Source organism: Schistocerca piceifrons, chromosome 1 (genome assembly GCF_021461385.2).
Source record: "Schistocerca piceifrons isolate TAMUIC-IGC-003096 chromosome 1, iqSchPice1.1, whole genome shotgun sequence".
NCBI classification, from domain to species: Eukaryota; Metazoa; Arthropoda; class Insecta; order Orthoptera; family Acrididae; genus Schistocerca; species Schistocerca piceifrons.
Genome location: NC_060138.1, coordinates 396,658,751 through 396,681,304, shown reverse-complemented (window position 1 = coordinate 396,681,304; position 22,554 = coordinate 396,658,751). Strand labels below are relative to the sequence as shown.

Genomic DNA, 22,554 nt, shown 5'->3' with positions numbered 1-22,554 from the left:
TTATGCGTTTTCCAATTTTCCAATAATTTTTCATACAAGGTTCACACAATTCGCATGTTACCAATTTCCATATTATCAGTATCACAGAACAGTCTACTCTAGTGATGCCCAGAAGGCCAATATCAAATCTGGGGTATGGGTAAGTCAAGGGTAGTTTGAAAGTCCGAGTGACAAAGATCCAGGGGTACACTCAGGCAATTCTTATACGAGGTGCCTTAGTTAGCCCGGAACACCTTTTGATAACCATGAACCATTGCAACTTTAAGAAATCTTGCAAAAGTAATGGTATATTTCCGGTCAGATTCCGCCAGGCGATGCTGGCTCCAAAGGTAGTCCATGAAAGAGACAGCATCTGCGAGGCAAAGGTCATAGATCGTGAAAATGGTTTGGCCCAAGAGACACACCATTGCGTTACGTCGTGTTCGGGGGTTGGTCTGAATACCAGGTTTAAGGAACCAGTCGACTGACACATAGTCCAGTGTAGCCCCACCGATCAGCGTTAATAGCACACGTGCAAGGTCCCACACTTCTGTGACGTGAGGGCATAGGAGACGATGCTCTCTGGTGTCTACGTCACCACATCGGCCGCAAGCAGCCGAGGGCCATAGGAGGATGGCCGCCAGGCGATGATTAGTGGGTATTAAATTGTTTACAACGCGATACCATAGCGCTGAAACTTCTGTGGGAAGGGCTAGGTGGTTGATATTAGCCCAAGCGTGGTGCCAGATGACCGACGGTCGTCTGTCCTCCAATTTGTGTGGTGTGAGCTGGCCTCGAAGCGCCTAGTAAAGGCGCTTCGATGTGCGTGCCTTGTCGGTGGCCACTGCTAGGATGTAACTTTGATTGAGGTGATAGTCCTTGACTGTCGTCATCCGGAATGGAATATGTGTCAAGCATACTGGTGCACGCGCCGATTGTAGGCGATAACGGTCGAAAAGCACCGCTGTTGTCCCACCTGGGTCAATCTCACGCAAAGTGGCGATACGGTGAATCAGGATTGCCGCACATTTGTGGGGAAAGTCAATGAGTCCAAGGCGACTATCGACTTTTGGCAGTGTACAAGTCTGTGCATCAACTTTGAATAGTGCACGCCGCCACAACAGGCAATATACTGTTTGTGAGATGGCTCTGCTGGTTTGTTTCGGTAGCGTAAGGAGTTGTGCTACATACCATGCCCGTGATAGGATGTAAGTATTAATCAGTTGGATTCGTTGATGGAGGTCGAGTCGTTGATCAGTGTGACTCACGCAAAGTCCTCTGATGCGCGTGAGAATCCGCCTGCACGTGAGTGTTAACATGCGCTGTGGACAGGCAGTCACCTCAAGACCCAAGATACGTTGTTCCCCTACAATCCGGTAGCATGGGCGTTCGATGGTCAATGATCGTGGTCCTAGTGGGATTAGCACCATTTTGTTGGATTTTAACATGGCACCGGATGCTCGTTCATAAACGTGGAGGACTCGGCGAACCGAATCGATGTCCCTGGCGTTTGCTACAAACACACCTACACCATCCGCCTACGCCACACTGCGGAAGGTGACGCCTGGGAAAGGAACACCATCGACCATCCGTCCGACGTCACGCAGCATGGGGTACAGCGCCAAAGCGATAAAATACACTGACAAGGGACACCCTTGTCGAACTGATCGTCTGATGGGAATTGGTCGTGATCTGCAACCGTTCACAATGATTGTGGAATTTGCTCCATCCAAGAAGTGCCGGATGACTCTTATGAAGTGCTCCCCGAAACCCATCCGCTACATAACGGCCAGCAGGTAGGATGGGAGACCCTATCGGAGGCACCGGCGAAATCTAGGGATCAATTGCAGCCGGGGTTCGAGCGTCGGCGGTGAGTGAGTAAGGCAGCATCACGGTATATAGAAGCAGCGGTGAAGGTGGTTCGATTCGAAACGCCACATGATTGAGTGGGACAAAGTACCTTATTCATTCCCTGTTTAAGACGTGAAGCCACACTTCGTGCCACCAACTTATAATCAGTGTTAAGAACGGTGATGGGACGTACGTCTTTAGCCCATCAGTGACCTGTGACCTTTGGATTAAAGCCAATATGTACAACTAGAAAATCGGCGGGTAGCTCGCAACCAGCAAAAATCTCCTCGCACATTTTGCAGAAGCGGTCTCCTAACAGGCCGGAAAACCTAGCACTTCGATTAGTGCTGGAATGGCACAATCGAAGGGCGGTATCCTTGCGGAGTACCGCCAGAGATGAAAAACCGCAGTGTCAGGGCCTAAATGCTTGCAGCGTGTGCGTTCCACATGAGGGAGTGACATACGGTGGTGCGGGCTGATATGGCAACAGGCGACCGTCGAAAACATCGCAAAAGCAAGTGCCGGAAGGAACGACAATATACGAGAGCACTCGTCAACAGCCCAGTACTACCCTCCATGTCGAGGAGTAAACTGCGACTCCTATTTGAACGCCGCTAGCTGCCAGGGCAGTGGAGAAGCCGTGAGGCCGCCCCACAGCAGCGTCAGGCCGGTGCGAGCTATACTGGCGCGAGCTACACCTAGCCGAGTGCTTACGTCGTCCACCACCTACTGCATATGTGTGTGTGCGTGTGTACACACGTATTCTGCGTGCGTGCGGCGGCGACGACGACGACGTTCGCGAGGAGCTAAGGTTATAACTCCAAACAATTTAATTAAAATTATCTGTGACCAGACCATAAGAGACGCTAACGAGGCATCCGAAGGCACTGTCCTGTGCCCCCATAAATTACCAGCCTAGCGTAATGCGGCTGCAAGTGCGGTCCGGCTAACCGCAAAAAAAAAAAAAAAAAATTACTTAAGATAATCTTAAATTAATTAAAAGAAATCGTGGTGTGTAAGCAACTAACTACTGGGCACATCAACAACTACGACAAGTTTTGCTACCAGCGGAATATCTGATCACTGCAGAATGTTAACCCATTTCAGGCTGTGTTTTAATTAATTTTAGGTGGGCCGATCCCGGCGGTACTGCAATGCCGGGCCAACCCGCTACAGAGGTGGAGCAAGCCCCTAGCACTCCGTCAGAAGCCAAAAATGAGTTTAATATTCTGGTCGTGTGATGCAGGACGTATCAGATATTAAGCTGATAAGAACAGATACTACACTTTTTTTCCCTCCTACCTCCCCTATAGCCCTACCTTTTCCTCTCCAAAAATGCCGCCATCCTCTAGTGTCGACGCAGCACGTAAAGCAGGGTGTTGTTAGTAGCAAGACTTATTGCCATAAACCGAAAATAAAAGCGGAGGCATACTCTGCTATGCCTCAGGGGGCGACGACACACTACTCAGAAACACACCTCCCTCTGCAGGTGTGAGGCAAGTGATGATTTTAAAAACTAAATAGAAAGAAATAAATAAAGACAGAAATGAAGGCAAAATAAAAAAAAAACAGCGACGCAGCACACTCAAACGAACTGGCGAGATAATCCCATCGCCCATAGAATTAACAAAGTAATAATCCTCTAAGATAGATTATGCGTTTTCCAATTTTCCAATAATTTTTCATACAAGGTTCACACAATTCGCATGTTACCAATTTCCATATTATCAGTATCACAGAACAGTCTACTCTAGTGATGCCCAGAAGGCCAATATCAAATCTGGGGTATGGGTAAGTCAAGGGTAGTTTGAAAGTCCGAGTGACAAAGATCCAGGGGTACACTCAGGCAATTCTTATACGAGGTGCCTTAGTTAGCCCGGAACACCTTTTGATAACCATGAACCATTGCAACTTTAAGAAATCTTGCAAAAGTAATGGTATATTTCCGGTCAGATTCCGCCAGGCGATGCTGGCTCCAAAGGTAGTCCATGAAAGAGACAGCATCTGCGAGGCAAAGGTCATAGATCGTGAAAATGGTTTGGCCCAAGAGACACACCATTGCGTTACGTCGTGTTCGGGGGTTGGTCTGAATACCAGGGTTAAGGAACCAGTCGACTGACACATAGTCCAGTGTAGTCCCACCGATCAGCGTTAATAGCACACGTGCAAGGTCCCACACTTCTGTGACGTGAGGGCATAGGAGACGATGCTCTCTGGTGTCTACGTCACCACATCGGCCGCAAGCAGCCGAGGGCCATAAGAGGATGGCCGCCAGGCGATGATTAGTGGGTATTAAATTGTTTACAACGCGATACCATAGCGCTGAAACTTCTGTGGGAAGGGCTAGGTGGTTGATATTAGCCCAAGCGTGGTGCCAGATGACCGACGGTCGTCTGTCCTCCAATTTGTGTGGTGTGAGCTGGCCTCGAAGCGCCTAGTAAAGGCGCTTCGATGTGCGTGCCTTGTCGGTGGCCACTGCTAGGATGTAACTTTGATTGAGGTGATAGTCCTTGACTGTCGTCATCCGGAATGGAATATGTGTCAAGCATACTGGTGCACGCGCCGATTGTAGGCGATAACGGTCGAAAAGCACCGCTGTTGTCCCACCTGGGTCAATCTCACGCAAAGTGGCGATACGGTGAATCAGGATTGCCGCACATTTATGGGGAAAGTCAATGAGTCCAAGGCGACTATCGACTTTTGGCAGTGTACAAGTCTGTGCATCAACTTTGAATAGTGCACGCCGCCACAATAGGCAATATACTGTTTGTGAGATGGCTCTGCTGGTTTGTTTCGGTAGCGTAAGGAGTTGTGCTACATACCATGCCCGTGATAGGATGTAAGTATTAATCAGTTGGATTCGTTGATGGAGGTCGAGTCGTTGATCAGTGTGACTCACGCAAAGTCCTCTGATGCGCGTGAGAATCCGCCTGCACGTGAGTGTTAACATGCGCTGTGGACAGGCAGTCACCTCAAGACCCAAGATACGTTGTTCCCCTACAATCCGGTAGCATGGGCGTTCGATGGTCAATGATCGTGGTCCTAGTGGGATTAGCACCATTTTGTTGGATTTTAACATGGCACCGGATGCTCGTTCATAAACGTGGAGGACTCGGCGAACCGAATCGATGTCCCTGGCGTTTGCTACAAACACACCTACACCATCCGCCTACGCCACACTGCGGAAGGTGACGCCTGGGAAAGGAACACCATCGACCATCCGTCCGACGTCACGCAGCATGGGGTACAGCGCCAAAGCGATAAAATACACTGACAAGGGACACCCTTGTCGAACTGATCGTCTGATGGGAATTGGTCGTGATCTGCAACCGTTCACAATGATTGTGGAATTTGCTCCATCCAAGAAGTGCCGGATGACTCTTATGAAGTGCTCCCCGAAACCCATCCGCTACATAACGGCCAGCAGGTAGGATGGGAGACCCTATCGGAGGCACCGGCGAAATCTAGGGATCAATTGCAGCCGGGGTTCGAGCGTCGGCGGTGAGTGAGTAAGGCAGCATCACGGTATATAGAAGCAGCGGTGAAGGTGGTTCGATTCGAAACGCCACATGATTGAGTGGGACAAAGTACCTTATTCATTCCCTGTTTAAGACGTGAAGCCACACTTCGTGCCACCAACTTATAATCAGTGTTAAGAACGGTGATGGGACGTACGTCTTTAGCCCATCAGTGACCTGTGACCTTTGGATTAAAGCCAATATGTACAGCTAGAAAATCGGCGGGTAGCTCGCAACCAGCAAAAATCTCCTCGCACATTTTGCAGAAGCGGTCTCCTAACAGGCCGGAAAACCTAGCACTTCGATTAGTGCTGGAATGGCACAATCGAAGGGCGGTATCCTTGCGGAGTACCGCCAGAGATGAAAAACCGCAGTGTCAGGGCCTAAATGCTTGCAGCGTGTGCGTTCCACATGAGGGAGTGACATACGGTGGTGCGGGCTGATATGGCAACAGGCGACCGTCGAAAACATCGCAAAAGCAAGTGCCGGAAGGAACGACAATATACGAGAGCACTCGTCAACAGCCCAGTACTACCCTCCATGTCGAGGAGTAAACTGCGACTCCTATTTGAACGCCGCTAGCTGCCAGGGCAGTGGAGAAGCCGTGAGGCCGCCCCACAGCAGCGTCAGGCCGGTGCGAGCTATACTGGCGCGAGCTACACCTAGCCGAGTGCTTACGTCGTCCACCACCTACTGCATATGTGTGTGTGCGTGTGTACACACGTATTCTGCGTGCGTGCGGCGGCGACGACGACGACGTTCGCGAGGAGCTAAGGTTATAACTCCAAACAATTTAATTAAAATTATCTGTGACCAGACCATAAGAGACGCTAACGAGGCATCCGAAGGCACTGTCCTGTGCCCCCATAAATTACCAGCCTAGCGTAATGCGGCTGCAAGTGCGGTCCGGCTAACCGCAAAAAAAAAAAAAAAAATTACTTAAGATAATCTTAAATTAATTAAAAGAAATCGTGGTGTGTAAGCAACTAACTACTGGGCACATCAACAACTACGACAAGTTTTGCTACCAGCGGAATATCTGATCACTGCAGAATGTTAACCCATTTCAGGCTGTGTTTTAATTAATTTTAGGTGGGCCGATCCCGGCGGTACTGCAATGCCGGGCCAACCCGCTACAGAGGTGGAGCAAGCCCCTAGCACTCCGTCAGAAGCCAAAAATGAGTTTAATATTCTGGTCGTGTGATGCAGGACGTATCAGATATTAAGCTGATAAGAACAGATACTACACTTTTTTTCCCTCCTACCTCCCCTATAGCCCTACCTTTTCCTCTCCAAAAATGCCGCCATCCTCTAGTGTCGACGCAGCACGTAAAGCAGGGTGTTGTTAGTAGCAAGACTTATTGCCATAAACCGAAAATAAAAGCGGAGGCATACTCTGCTATGCCTCAGGGGGCGACGACACACTACTCAGAAACACACCTCCCTCTGCAGGTGTGAGGCAAGTGATGATTTTAAAAACTAAATAGAAAGAAATAAATAAAGACAGAAATGAAGGCAAAATAAAAAAAAAAACAGCGACGCAGCACACTCAAACGAACTGGCGAGATAATCCCATCGCCCATAGAATTAACAAAGTAATAATCCTCTAAAGATAGATTATGCGTTTTCCAATTTTCCAATAATTTTTCATACAAGGTTCACACAATTCGCATGTTACCAATTTCCATATTATCAGTATCACAGAACAGTCTACTCTAGTGATGCCCAGAAGGCCAATATCAAATCTGGGGTATGGGTAAGTCAAGGGTAGTTTGAAAGTCCGAGTGACAAAGATCCAGGGGTACACTCAAGCAATTCTTATACGAGGTGCCTTAGTTAGCCCGGAACACCTTTTGATAACCATGAACCATTGCAACTTTAAGAAATCTTGCAAAAGTAATGGTATATTTCCGGTCAGATTCCGCCAGGCGATGCTGGCTCCAAAGGTAGTCCATGAAAGAGACAGCATCTGCGAGGCAAAGGTCATAGATCGTGAAAATGGTTTGGCCCAAGAGACACACCATTGCGTTACGTCGTGTTCGGGGGTTGGTCTGAATACCAGGGTTAAGGAACCAGTCGACTGACACATAGTCCAGTGTAGTCCCACCGATCAGCGTTAATAGCACACGTGCAAGGTCCCACACTTCTGTGACGTGAGGGCATAGGAGACGATGCTCTCTGGTGTCTACGTCACCACATCGGCCGCAAGCAGCCGAGGGCCATAAGAGGATGGCCGCCAGGCGATGATTAGTGGGTATTAAATTGTTTACAACGCGATACCATAGCGCTGAAACTTCTGTGGGAAGGGCTAGGTGGTTGATATTAGCCCAAGCGTGGTGCCAGATGACCGACGGTCGTCTGTCCTCCAATTTGTGTGGTGTGAGCTGGCCTCGAAGCGCCTAGTAAAGGCGCTTCGATGTGCGTGCCTTGTCGGTGGCCACTGCTAGGATGTAACTTTGATTGAGGTGATAGTCCTTGACTGTCGTCATCCGGAATGGAATATGTGTCAAGCATACTGGTGCACGCGCCGATTGTAGGCGATAACGGTCGAAAAGCACCGCTGTTGTCCCACCTGGGTCAATCTCACGCAAAGTGGCGATACGGTGAATCAGGATTGCCGCACATTTGTGGGGAAAGTCAATGAGTCCAAGGCGACTATCGACTTTTGGCAGTGTACAAGTCTGTGCATCAACTTTGAATAGTGCACGCCGCCACAACAGGCAATATACTGTTTGTGAGATGGCTCTGCTGGTTTGTTTCGGTAGCGTAAGGAGTTGTGCTACATACCATGCCCGTGATAGGATGTAAGTATTAATCAGTTGGATTCGTTGATGGAGGTCGAGTCGTTGATCAGTGTGACTCACGCAAAGTCCTCTGATGCGCGTGAGAATCCGCCTGCACGTGAGTGTTAACATGCGCTGTGGACAGGCAGTCACCTCAAGACCCAAGATACGTTGTTCCCCTACAATCCGGTAGCATGGGCGTTCGATGGTCAATGATCGTGGTCCTAGTGGGATTAGCACCATTTTGTTGGATTTTAACATGGCACCGGATGCTCGTTCATAAACGTGGAGGACTCGGCGAACCGAATCGATGTCCCTGGCGTTTGCTACAAACACACCTACACCATCCGCCTACGCCACACTGCGGAAGGTGACGCCTGGGAAAGGAACACCATCGACCATCCGTCCGACGTCACGCAGCATGGGGTACAGCGCCAAAGCGATAAAATACACTGACAAGGGACACCCTTGTCGAACTGATCGTCTGATGGGAATTGGTCGTGATCTGCAACCGTTCACAATGATTGTGGAATTTGCTCCATCCAAGAAGTGCCGGATGACTCTTATGAAGTGCTCCCCGAAACCCATCCGCTACATAACGGCCAGCAGGTAGGATGGGAGACCCTATCGGAGGCACCGGCGAAATCTAGGGATCAATTGCAGCCGGGGTTCGAGCGTCGGCGGTGAGTGAGTAAGGCAGCATCACGGTATATAGAAGCAGCGGTGAAGGTGGTTCGATTCGAAACGCCACATGATTGAGTGGGACAAAGTACCTTATTCATTCCCTGTTTAAGACGTGAAGCCACACTTCGTGCCACCAACTTATAATCAGTGTTAAGAACGGTGATGGGACGTACGTCTTTAGCCCATCAGTGACCTGTGACCTTTGGATTAAAGCCAATATGTACAGCTAGAAAATCGGCGGGTAGCTCGCAACCAGCAAAAATCTCCTCGCACATTTTGCAGAAGCGGTCTCCTAACAGGCCGGAAAACCTAGCACTTCGATTAGTGCTGGAATGGCACAATCGAAGGGCGGTATCCTTGCGGAGTACCGCCAGAGATGAAAAACCGCAGTGTCAGGGCCTAAATGCTTGCAGCGTGTGCGTTCCACATGAGGGAGTGACATACGGTGGTGCGGGCTGATATGGCAACAGGCGACCGTCGAAAACATCGCAAAAGCAAGTGCCGGAAGGAACGACAATATACGAGAGCACTCGTCAACAGCCCAGTACTACCCTCCATGTCGAGGAGTAAACTGCGACTCCTATTTGAACGCCGCTAGCTGCCAGGGCAGTGGAGAAGCCGTGAGGCCGCCCCACAGCAGCGTCAGGCCGGTGCGAGCTATACTGGCGCGAGCTACACCTAGCCGAGTGCTTACGTCGTCCACCACCTACTGCATATGTGTGTGTGCGTGTGTACACACGTATTCTGCGTGCGTGCGGCGGCGACGACGACGACGTTCGCGAGGAGCTAAGGTTATAACTCCAAACAATTTAATTAAAATTATCTGTGACCAGACCATAAGAGACGCTAACGAGGCATCCGAAGGCACTGTCCTGTGCCCCCATAAATTACCAGCCTAGCGTAATGCGGCTGCAAGTGCGGTCCGGCTAACCGCAAAAAAAAAAAAAAAAAAAAATTACTTAAGATAATCTTAAATTAATTAAAAGAAATCGTGGTGTGTAAGCAACTAACTACTGGGCACATCAACAACTACGACAAGTTTTGCTACCAGCGGAATATCTGATCACTGCAGAATGTTAACCCATTTCAGGCTGTGTTTTAATTAATTTTAGGTGGGCCGATCCCGGCGGTACTGCAATGCCGGGCCAACCCGCTACAGAGGTGGAGCAAGCCCCTAGCACTCCGTCAGAAGCCAAAAATGAGTTTAATATTCTGGTCGTGTGATGCAGGACGTATCAGATATTAAGCTGATAAGAACAGATACTACACTTTTTTTCCCTCATACCTCCCCTATAGCCCTACCTTTTCCTCTCCAAAAATGCCGCCATCCTCTAGTGTCGACGCAGCACGTAAAGCAGGGTGTTGTTAGTAGCAAGACTTATTGCCATAAACCGAAAATAAAAGCGGAGGCATACTCTGCTATGCCTCAGGGGGCGACGACACACTACTCAGAAACACACCTCCCTCTGCAGGTGTGAGGCAAGTGATGATTTTAAAAACTAAATAGAAAGAAATAAATAAAGACAGAAATGAAGGCAAAATAAAAAAAAACAGCGACGCAGCACACTCAAACGAACTGGCGAGGTAATCCCATCGCCCATAGAATTAACAAAGTAATAATCCTCTAAGATAGATTATGCGTTTTCCAATTTTCCAATAATTTTTCATACAAGGTTCACACAATTCGCATGTTACCAATTTCCATATTATCAGTATCACAGAACAGTCTACTCTAGTGATGCCCAGAAGGCCAATATCAAATCTGGGGTATGGGTAAGTCAAGGGTAGTTTGAAAGTCCGAGTGACAAAGATCCAGGGGTACACTCAGGCAATTCTTATACGAGGTGCCTTAGTTAGCCCGGAACACCTTTTGATAACCATGAACCATTGCAACTTTAAGAAATCTTGCAAAAGTAATGGTATATTTCCGGTCAGATTCCGCCAGGCGATGCTGGCTCCAAAGGTAGTCCATGAAAGAGACAGCATCTGCGAGGCAAAGGTCATAGATCGTGAAAATGGTTTGGCCCAAGAGACACACCATTGCGTTCGTCGTGTTCGGGGGTTGGTCTGAATACCAGGGTTAAGGAACCAGTCGACTGACACATAGTCCAGTGTAGTCCCACCGATCAGCGTTAATAGCACACGTGCAAGGTCCCACACTTCTGTGACGGGAGGGCATAGGAGACGATGCTCTCTGGTGTCTACGTCACCACATCGGCCGCAAGCAGCCGAGGGCCATAGGAGGATGGCCGCCAGGCGATGATTAGTGGGTATTAAATTGTTTACAACGCGATACCATAGCGCTGAAACTTCTGTGGGAAGGGCTAGGTGGTTGATATTAGCCCAAGCGTGGTGCCAGATGACCGACGGTCGTCTGTCCTCCAATTTGTGTGGTGTGAGCTGGCCTCGAAGCGCCTAGTAAAGGCGCTTCGACGTGCGTGCCTTGTCGGTGGCCACTGCTAGGATGTAACTTTGATTGAGGTGATAGTCCTTGACTGTCGTCATCCGGAATGGAATATGTGTCAAGCATACTGGTGCACGCGCCGATTGTAGGCGATAACGGTCGAAAAGCACCGCTGTTGTCCCACCTGGGTCAATCTCACGCAAAGTGGCGATACGGTGAATCAGGATTGCCGCACATTTGTGGGGAAAGTCAATGAGTCCAAGGCGACTATCGACTTTTGGCAGTGTACAAGTCTGTGCATCAACTTTGAATAGTGCACGCCGCCACAATAGGCAATATACTGTTTGTGAGATGGCTCTGCTGGTTTGTTTCGGTAGCGTAAGGAGTTGTGCTACATACCATGCCCGTGATAGGATGTAAGTATTAATCAGTTGGATTCGTTGATGGAGGTCGAGTCGTTGATCAGTGTGACTCACGCAAAGTCCTCTGATGCGCGTGAGAATCCGCCTGCACGTGAGTGTTAACATGCGCTGTGGACAGGCAGTCACCTCAAGACCCAAGATACGTTGTTCCCCTACAATCCGGTAGCATGGGCGTTCGATGGTCAATGATCGTGGTCCTAGTGGGATTAGCACCATTTTGTTGGATTTTAACATGGCACCGGATGCTCGTTCATAAACGTGGAGGACTCGGCGAACCGAATCGATGTCCCTGGCGTTTGCTACAAACACACCTACACCATCCGCCTACGCCACACTGCGGAAGGTGACGCCTGGGAAAGGAACACCATCGACCATCCGTCCGATGCCACGCAGCATGGGGTACAGCGCCAAAGCGATAAAATACACTGACAAGGGACACCCTTGTCGAACTGATCGTCTGATGGAAATTGGTCGTGATCTGCAACCGTTCACAATGGTTGTGGAATTTGCTCCATCCAAGAAGTGCCGGATGACTCTTATGAAGTGCTCCCCGAAACCCATCCGCTACATAACGGCCAGCAGGTAGGATGGGAGACCCTATCGGAGGCACCGGCGAAATCTAGGGATCAATTGCAGCCGGGGTTCGAGCGTCGGCGGTGGGTGAGTAAGACAGCATCACGGTATATAGAAGCAGCGGTGAAGGTGGTTCGATTCGAAACGCCACATGATTGAGTGGGACAAAGTACCTTATTCATTCCCTGTTTAAGACGTGAAGCCACACTTCGTGCCACCAACTTATAATCAGTGTTAAGAACGGTGATGGGACGTACGTCTTTAGCCCATCAGTGACCTGTGACCTTTGGATTAAAGCCAATACGTACAGCTAGAAAATCGGCGGGTAGCTCGCAACCAGCAAAAATCTCCTCGCACATTTTGCAGAAGCGGTCTCCTAACAGGCCGGAAAACCTAGCACTTCGATTAGTCCTGGAATGGCACAATCGAAGGGCGGTATCCTTGCGGAGTACCGCCAGAGATGAAAAACCGCAGTGTCAGGGCCTAAATGCTTGCAGCGTGTGCGTTCCACATGAGGGAGTGACATACGGTGGTGCGGGCTGATATGGCAACAGGCGACCGTCGAAAACATCGCAAAAGCAAGTGCCGGAAGGAACGACAATATACGAGAGCACTCGTCAACAGCCCAGTACTACCCTCCATGTCGAGGAGTAAACTGCGACTCCTATTTGAACGCCGCTAGCTGCCAGGGCAGTGGAGAAGCCGTGAGGCCGCCCCACAGCAGCGTCAGGCCGGTGCGAGCTATACTGGCGCGAGCTACACCTAGCCGAGTGCTTACGTCGTCCACCACCTACTGCATATGTGTGTGTGCGTGTGTACACACGTATTCTGCGTGCGTGCGGCGGCGACGACGACGACGTTCGCGAGGAGCTAAGGTTATAACTCCAAACAATTTAATTAAAATTATCTGTGACCAGACCATAAGAGACGCTAACGAGGCATCCGAAGGCACTGTCCTGTGCCCCCATAAATTACCAGCCTAGCGTAATGCGGCTGCAAGTGCGGTCCGGCTAACCGCAAAAAAAAAAAAAAAAAAAAAAAAAATTACTTAAGATAATCTTAAATTAATTAAAAGAAATCGTGGTGTGTAAGCAACTAACTACTGGGCACATCAACAACTACGACAAGTTTTGCTACCAGCGGAATATCTGATCACTGCAGAATGTTAACCCATTTCAGGCTGTGTTTTAATTAATTTTAGGTGGGCCGATCCCGGCGGTACTGCAATGCCGGGCCAACCCGCTACAGAGGTGGAGCAAGCCCCTAGCACTCCGTCAGAAGCCAAAAATGAGTTTAATATTCTGGTCGTGTGATGCAGGACGTATCAGATATTAAGCTGATAAGAACAGATACTACACTTTTTTTCCCTCCTACCTCCCCTATAGCCCTACCTTTTCCTCTCCAAAAATGCCGCCATCCTCTAGTGTCGACGCAGCACGTAAAGCAGGGTGTTGTTAGTAGCAAGACTTATTGCCATAAACCGAAAATAAAAGCGGAGGCATACTCTGCTATGCCTCAGGGGGCGACGACACACTACTCAGAAACACACCTCCCTCTGCAGGTGTGAGGCAAGTGATGATTTTAAAAACTAAATAGAAAGAAATAAATAAAGACAGAAATGAAGGCAAAATAAAAAAAAACAGCGACGCAGCACACTCAAACGAACTGGCGAGATAATCCCATCGCCCATAGAATTAACAAAGTAATAATCCTCTAAGATAGATTATGCGTTTTCCAATTTTCCAATAATTTTTCATACAAGGTTCACACAATTCGCATGTTACCAATTTCCATATTATCAGTATCACAGAACAGTCTACTCTAGTGATGCCCAGAAGGCCAATATCAAATCTGGGGTATGGGTAAGTCAAGGGTAGTTTGAAAGTCCGAGTGACAAAGATCCAGGGGTACACTCAGGCAATTCTTATATGAGGTGCCTTAGTTAGCCCGGAACACCTTTTGATAACTATGAACCATTGCAACTTTAAGAAATCTTGCAAAAGTAATGGTATATTTCCGGTCAGATTCCGCCAGGCGATGCTGGCTCCAAAGGTAGTCCATGAAAGAGACAGCATCTGCGAGGCAAAGGTCATAGATCGTGAAAATGGTTTGGCCCAAGAGACACACCATTGCGTTACGTCGTGTTCGGGGGTTGGTCTGAATACCAGGGTTAAGGAACCAGTCGACTGACACATAGTCCAGTGTAGTCCCACCGATCAGCGTTAATAGCACACGTGCAAGGTCCCACACTTCTGTGACGGGAGGGCATAGGAGACGATGCTCTCTGGTGTCTACGTCACCACATCGGCCGCAAGCAGCCGAGGGCCATAGGAGGATGGCCGCCAGGCGATGATTAGTGGGTATTAAATTGTTTACAACGCGATACCATAGCGCTGAAACTTCTGTGGGAAGGGCTAGGTGGTTGATATTAGCCCAAGCGTGGTGCCAGATGACCGACGGTCGTCTGTCCTCCAATTTGTGTGGTGTGAGCTGGCCTCGAAGCGCCTAGTAAAGGCGCTTCGATGTGCGTGCCTTGTCGGTGGCCACTGCTAGGATGTAACTTTGATTGAGGTGATAGTCCTTGACTGTCGTCATCCGGAATGGAATATGTGTCAAGCATACTGGTGCACGCGCCGATTGTAGGCGATAACGGTCGAAAAGCACCGCTGTTGTCCCACCTGGGTCAATCTCACGCAAAGTGGCGATACGGTGAATCAGGATTGCCGCACATTTGTGGGGAAAGTCAATGAGTCCAAGGCGACTATCGACTTTTGGCAGTGTACAAGTCTGTGCATCAACTTTGAATAGTGCACGCCGCCACAATAGGCAATATACTGTTTGTGAGATGGCTCTGCTGGTTTGTTTCGGTAGCGTAAGGAGTTGTGCTACATACCATGCCCGTGATAGGATGTAAGTATTAATCAGTTGGATTCGTTGATGGAGGTCGAGTTGTTGATCAGTGTGACTCACGCAAAGTCCTCTGATGCGCGTGAGAATCCGCCTGCACGTGAGTGTTAACATGCGCTGTGGACAGGCAGTCACCTCAAGACCCAAGATACGTTGTTCCCCTACAATCCGGTAGCATGGGCGTTCGATGGTCAATGATCGTGGTCCTAGTGGGATTAGCACCATTTTGTTGGATTTTAACATGGCACCGGATGCTCGTTCATAAACGTGGAGGACTCGGCGAACCGAATCGATGTCCCTGGCGTTTGCTACAAACACACCTACACCATCCGCCTACGCCACACTGCGGAAGGTGACGCCTGGGAAAGGAACACCATCGACCATCCGTCCGATGTCACGCAGCATGGGGTACAGCGCCAAAGCGATAAAATACACTGACAAGGGACACCCTTGTCGAACTGATCGTCTGATGGGAATTGGTCGTGATCTGCAACCGTTCACAATGATTGTGGAATTTGCTCCATCCAAGAAGTGCCGGATGACTCTTATGAAGTGCTCCCCGAAACCCATCCGCTACATAACGGCCAGCAGGTAGGATGGGAGACCCTATCGGAGGCACCGGCGAAATCTAGGGATCAATTGCAGCCGGGGTTCGAGCGTCGGCGGTGAGTGAGTAAGACAGCATCACGGTATATAGAAGCAGCGGTGAAGGTGGTTCGATTCGAAACGCCACATGATTGAGTGGGACAAAGTACCTTATTCATTCCCTGTTTAAGACGTGAAGCCACACTTCGTTCCACCAACTTATAATCAGTGTTAAGAACGGTGATGGGACGTACGTCTTTAGCCCATCAGTGACCTGTGACCTTTGGATTAAAGCCAATACGTACAGCTAGAAAATCGGCGGGTAGCTCGCAACCAGCAAAAATCTCCTCGCACATTTTGCAGAAGCGGTCTCCTAACAGGCCGGAAAACCTAGCACTTCGATTAGTGCTGGAATGGCACAATCGAAGGGCGGTATCCTTGCGGAGTACCGCCAGAGATGAAAAACCGCAGTGTCAGGGCCTAAATGCTTGCAGCGTGTGCGTTCCACATGAGGGAGTGACATACGGTGGTGCGGGCTGATATGGCAACAGGCGACCGTCGAAAACATCGCAAAAGCAAGTGCCGAAAGGAACGACAATATACGAGAGCACTCGTCAACAGCCCAGTACTACCCTCCATGTCGAGGAGTAAACTGCGACTCCTATTTGAACGCCGCTAGCTGCCAGGGCAGTGGAGAAGCCGTGAGGCCGCCCCACAGCAGCGTCAGGCCGGTGCGAGCTATACTGGCGCGAGCTACACCTAGCCGAGTGCTTACGTCGTCCACCACCTACTGCATATGTGTGTGTGCGTGTGTACACACGTATTCTGCGTGCGTGCGGCGGCGACGACGACGACGTTCGCGAGGAGCTAAGGTTATAACTCCAAACAATTTAATTAAAATTATCTGTGACCAGACCATAAGAGACGCTAACGAGGCATCCGAAGGCACTGTCCTGTGCCCCCATAAATTACCAGCCTAGCGTAATGCGGCTGCAAGTGCGGTCCGGCTAACCGCAAAAAAAAAAAAAAAAAAAAAAATTACTTAAGATAATCTTAAATTAATTAAAAGAAATCGTGGTGTGTAAGCAACTAACTACTGGGCACATCAACAACTACGACAAGTTTTGCTACCAGCGGAATATCTGATCACTGCAGAATGTTAACCCATTTCAGGCTGTGTTTTAATTAATTTTAGGTGGGCCGATCCCGGCGGTACTGCAATGCCGGGCCAACCCGCTACAGAGGTGGAGCAAGCCCCTAGCACTCCGTCAGAAGCCAAAAATGAGTTTAATATTCTGGTCGTGTGATGCAGGACGTATCAGATATTAAGCTGATAAGAGCAGATACTACACTTTTTTTCCCTCCTACCTCCCCTATAGCCCTACCTTTTCCTCTCCAAAAATGCCGCCATCCTCTAGTGTCGACGCAGCACGTAAAGCAGGGTGTTGTTAGTAGCAAGACTTATTGCCATAAACCGAAAATAAAAGCGGAGGCATACTCTGCTATGCCTCAGGGGGCGACGACACACTACTCAGAAACACACCTCCCTCTGCAGGTGTGAGGCAAGTGATGATTTTAAAAACTAAATAGAAAGAAATAAATAAAGACAGAAATGAAGGCAAAATAAAAAAAAAAACAGCGACGCAGCACACTCAAACGAACTGGCGAGATAATCCCATCGCCCATAGAATTAACAAAGTAATAATCCTCTAAGATAGATTATGCGTTTTCCAATTTTCCAATAATTTTTCATACAAGGTTCACACAATTCGCATGTTACCAATTTCCATATTATCAGTATCACAGAACAGTCTACTCTAGTGATGCCCAGAAGGCCAATATCAAATCTGGGGTATGGGTAAGTCAAGGGTAGTTTGAAAGTCCGAGTGACAAAGATCCAGGGGTACACTCAGGCAATTCTTATACGAGGTGCCTTAGTTAGCCCGGAACACCTTTTGATAACCATGAACCATTGCAACTTTAAGAAATCTTGCAAAAGTAATGGTATATTTCCGGTCAGATTCCGCCAGGCGATGCTGGCTCCAAAGGTAGTCCATGAAAGAGACAGCATCTGCGAGGCAAAGGTCATAGATCGTGAAAATGCTTTGGCCCAAGAGACACACCATTGCGTTACGTCGTGTTCGGGGGTTGGTCTGAATACCAGGGTTAAGGAACCAGTCGACTGACACATAGTCCAGTGTAGTCCCACCGATCAGCGTTAATAGCACACGTGCAAGGTCCCACACTTCTGTGACGGGAGGGCATAGGAGACGATGCTCTCTGGTGTCTACGTCACCACATCGGCCGCAAGCAGCCGAGGGCCATAGGAGGATGGCCGCCAGGCGATGATTAGTGGGTATTAAATTGTTTACAACGCGATACCATAGCGCTGAAACTTCTGTGGGAAGGGCTAGGTGGTTGATATTAGCCCAAGCGTGGTGCCAGATGACCGACGGTCGTCTGTCCTCCAATTTGTGTGGTGTGAGCTGGCCTCGAAGCGCCTAGTAAAGGCGCTTCGATGTGCGTGCCTTGTCGGTGGCCACTGCTAGGATGTAACTTTGATTGAGGTGATAGTCCTTGACTGTCGTCATCCGGAATGGAATATGTGTCAAGCATACTGGTGCACGCGCCGATTGTAGGCGATAACGGTCGAAAAGCACCGCTGTTGTCCCACCTGGGTCAATCTCACGCAAAGTGGCGATACGGTGAATCAGGATTGCCGCACATTTGTGGGGAAAGTCAATGAGTCCAAGGCGACTATCGACTTTTGGCAGTGTACAAGTCTGTGCATCAACTTTGAATAGTGCACGCCGCCACAATAGGCAATATACTGTTTGTGAGATGGCTCTGCTGGTTTGTTTCGGTAGCGTAAGGAGTTGTGCTACATACCATGCCCGTGATAGGATGTAAGTATTAATCAGTTGGATTCGTTGATGGAGGTCGAGTCGTTGATCAGTGTGACTCACGCAAAGTCCTCTGATGCGCGTGAGAATCCGCCTGCACGTGAGTGTTAACATGCGCTGTGGACAGGCAGTCACCTCAAGACCCAAGATACGTTGTTCCCCTACAATCCGGTAGCATGGGCGTTCGATGGTCAATGATCGTGGTCCTAGTGGGATTAGCACCATTTTGTTGGATTTTAACATGGCACCGGATGCTCGTTCATAAACGTGGAGGACTCGGCGAACCGAATCGATGTCCCTGGCGTTTGCTACAAACACACCTACACCATCCGCCTACGCCACACTGCGGAAGGTGACGCCTGGGAAAGGAACACCATCGACCATCCGTCCGATGTCACGCAGCATGGGGTACAGCGCCAAAGCGATAAAATACACTGACAAGGGACACCCTTGTCGAACTGATCGTCTGATGGAAATTGGTCGTGATCTGCAACCGTTCACAATGATTGTGGAATTTGCTCCATCCAAGAAGTGCCGGATGACTCTTATGAAGTGCTCCCCGAAACCCATCCGCTACATAACGGCCAGCAGGTAGGATGGGAGACCCTATCGGAGGCACCGGCGAAATCTAGGGATCAATTGCAGCCGGGGTTCGAGCGTCGGCGGTGAGTGAGTAAGACAGCATCACGGTATATAGAAGCAGCGGTGAAGGTGGTTCGATTCGAAACGCCACATGATTGAGTGGGACAAAGTACCTTATTCATTCCCTGTTTAAGACGTGAAGCCACACTTCGTTCCACCAACTTATAATCAGTGTTAAGAACGGTGATGGGACGTACGTCTTTAGCCCATCAGTGACCTGTGACCTTTGGATTAAAGCCAATACGTACAGCTAGAAAATCGGCGGGTAGCTCGCAACCAGCAAAAATCTCCTCGCACATTTTGCAGAAGCGGTCTCCTAACAGGCCGGAAAACCTAGCACTTCGATTAGTGCTGGAATGGCACAATCGAAGGGCGGTATCCTTGCGGAGTACCGCCAGAGATGAAAAACCGCAGTGTCAGGGCCTAAATGCTTGCAGCGTGTGCGTTCCACATGAGGGAGTGACATACGGTGGTGCGGGCTGATATGGCAACAGGCGACCGTCGAAAACATCGCAAAAGCAAGTGCCGAAAGGAACGACAATATACGAGAGCACTCGTCAACAGCCCAGTACTACCCTCCATGTCGAGGAGTAAACTGCGACTCCTATTTGAACGCCGCTAGCTGCCAGGGCAGTGGAGAAGCCGTGAGGCCGCCCCACAGCAGCGTCAGGCCGGTGCGAGCTATACTGGCGCGAGCTACACCTAGCCGAGTGCTTACGTCGTCCACCACCTACTGCATATGTGTGTGTGCGTGTGTACACACGTATTCTGCGTGCGTGCGGCGGCGACGACGACGACGTTCGCGAGGAGCTAAGGTTATAACTCCAAACAATTTAATTAAAATTATCTGTGACCAGACCATAAGAGACGCTAACGAGGCATCCGAAGGCACTGTCCTGTGCCCCCATAAATTACCAGCCTAGCGTAATGCGGCTGCAAGTGCGGTCCGGCTAACCGCAAAAAAAAAAAAAAAAAAAAAAAATTACTTAAGATAATCTTAAATTAATTAAAAGAAATCGTGGTGTGTAAGCAACTAACTACTGGGCACATCAACAACTACGACAAGTTTTGCTACCAGCGGAATATCTGATCACTGCAGAATGTTAACCCATTTCAGGCTGTGTTTTAATTAATTTTAGGTGGGCCGATCCCGGCGGTACTGCAATGCCGGGCCAACCCGCTACAGAGGTGGAGCAAGCCCCTAGCACTCCGTCAGAAGCCAAAAATGAGTTTAATATTCTGGTCGTGTGATGCAGGACGTATCAGATATTAAGCTGATAAGAGCAGATACTACACTTTTTTTCCCTCCTACCTCCCCTATAGCCCTACCTTTTCCTCTCCAAAAATGCCGCCATCCTCTAGTGTCGACGCAGCACGTAAAGCAGGGTGTTGTTAGTAGCAAGACTTATTGCCATAAACCGAAAATAAAAGCGGAGGCATACTCTGCTATGCCTCAGGGGGCGACGACACACTACTCAGAAACACACCTCCCTCTGCAGGTGTGAGGCAAGTGATGATTTTAAAAACTAAATAGAAAGAAATAAATAAAGACAGAAATGAAGGCAAAATAAAAAAAAAAACAGCGACGCAGCACACTCAAACGAACTGGCGAGATAATCCCATCGCCCATAGAATTAACAAAGTAATAATCCTCTAAGATAGATTATGCGTTTTCCAATTTTCCAATAATTTTTCATACAAGGTTCACACAATTCGCATGTTACCAATTTCCATATTATCAGTATCACAGAACAGTCTACTCTAGTGATGCCCAGAAGGCCAATATCAAATCTGGGGTATGGGTAAGTCAAGGGTAGTTTGAAAGTCCGAGTGACAAAGATCCAGGGGTACACTCAGGCAATTCTTATACGAGGTGCCTTAGTTAGCCCGGAACACCTTTTGATAACCATGAACCATTGCAACTTTAAGAAATCTTGCAAAAGTAATGGTATATTTCCGGTCAGATTCCGCCAGGCGATGCTGGCTCCAAAGGTAGTCCATGAAAGAGACAGCATCTGCGAGGCAAAGGTCATAGATCGTGAAAATGCTTTGGCCCAAGAGACACACCATTGCGTTACGTCGTGTTCGGGGGTTGGTCTGAATACCAGGGTTAAGGAACCAGTCGACTGACACATAGTCCAGTGTAGTCCCACCGATCAGCGTTAATAGCACACGTGCAAGGTCCCACACTTCTGTGACGGGAGGGCATAGGAGACGATGCTCTCTGGTGTCTACGTCACCACATCGGGCGCAAGCAGCCGAGGGCCATAGGAGGATGGCCGCCAGGCGATGATTAGTGGGTATTAAATTGTTTACAACGCGATACCATAGCGCTGAAACTTCTGTGGGAAGGGCTAGGTGGTTGATATTAGCCCAAGCGTGGTGCCAGATGACCGACGGTCGTCTGTCCTCCAATTTGTGTGGTGTGAGCTGGCCTCGAAGCGCCTAGTAAAGGCGCTTCGATGTGCGTGCCTTGTCGGTGGCCACTGCTAGGATGTAACTTTGATTGAGGTGATAGTCCTTGACTGTCGTCATCCGGAATGGAATATGTGTCAAGCATACTGGTGCACGCGCCGATTGTAGGCGATAACGGTCGAAAAGCACCGCTGTTGTCCCACCTGGGTCAATCTCACGCAAAGTGGCGATACGGTGAATCAGGATTGCCGCACATTTGTGGGGAAAGTCAATGAGTCCAAGGCGACTATCGACTTTTGGCAGTGTACAAGTCTGTGCATCAACTTTGAATAGTGCACGCCGCCACAATAGGCAATATACTGTTTGTGAGATGGCTCTGCTGGTTTGTTTCGGTAGCGTAAGGAGTTGTGCTACATACCATGCCCGTGATAGGATGTAAGTATTAATCAGTTGGATTCGTTGATGGAGGTCGAGTCGTTGATCAGTGTGACTCACGCAAAGTCCTCTGATGCGCGTGAGAATCCGCCTGCACGTGAGTGTTAACATGCGCTGTGGACAGGCAGTCACCTCAAGACCCAAGATACGTTGTTCCCCTACAATCCGGTAGCATGGGCGTTCGATGGTCAATGATCGTGGTCCTAGTGGGATTAGCACCATTTTGTTGGATTTTAACATGGCACCGGATGCTCGTTCATAAACGTGGAGGACTCGGCGAACCGAATCGATGTCCCTGGCGTTTGCTACAAACACACCTACACCATCCGCCTACGCCACACTGCGGAAGGTGACGCCTGGGAAAGGAACACCATCGACCATCCGTCCGATGTCACGCAGCATGGGGTACAGCGCCAAAGCGATAAAATACACTGACAAGGGACACCCTTGTCG

The 22,554-nt window shown here is 49.2% G+C and overlaps 1 non-coding gene and 5 pseudogenes across 1 annotated transcript; all 6 read right to left on the bottom strand.

Annotated features, from left to right (window-relative positions):
- Positions 1-2,954: 2,954 nt before the first annotated feature.
- Positions 2,955-3,167, bottom strand: LOC124720025 (annotated as a pseudogene).
- A 3,268-nt stretch (positions 3,168-6,435) lies between these two features.
- LOC124720020 lies at positions 6,436-6,648 on the bottom strand (annotated as a pseudogene).
- A 3,274-nt stretch (positions 6,649-9,922) lies between these two features.
- Positions 9,923-10,115, bottom strand: LOC124721154. Its single transcript, XR_007006281.1, has one exon. It is a non-coding gene; the product is annotated as a U2 spliceosomal RNA (small nuclear RNA).
- A 3,295-nt stretch (positions 10,116-13,410) lies between these two features.
- On the bottom strand, positions 13,411-13,623 carry LOC124720013 (annotated as a pseudogene).
- Positions 13,624-16,896: 3,273 nt separating this feature from the next.
- On the bottom strand, positions 16,897-17,109 carry LOC124721284 (annotated as a pseudogene).
- Positions 17,110-20,385: 3,276 nt separating this feature from the next.
- Positions 20,386-20,598, bottom strand: LOC124721283 (annotated as a pseudogene).
- Positions 20,599-22,554: the final 1,956 nt, after the last annotated feature.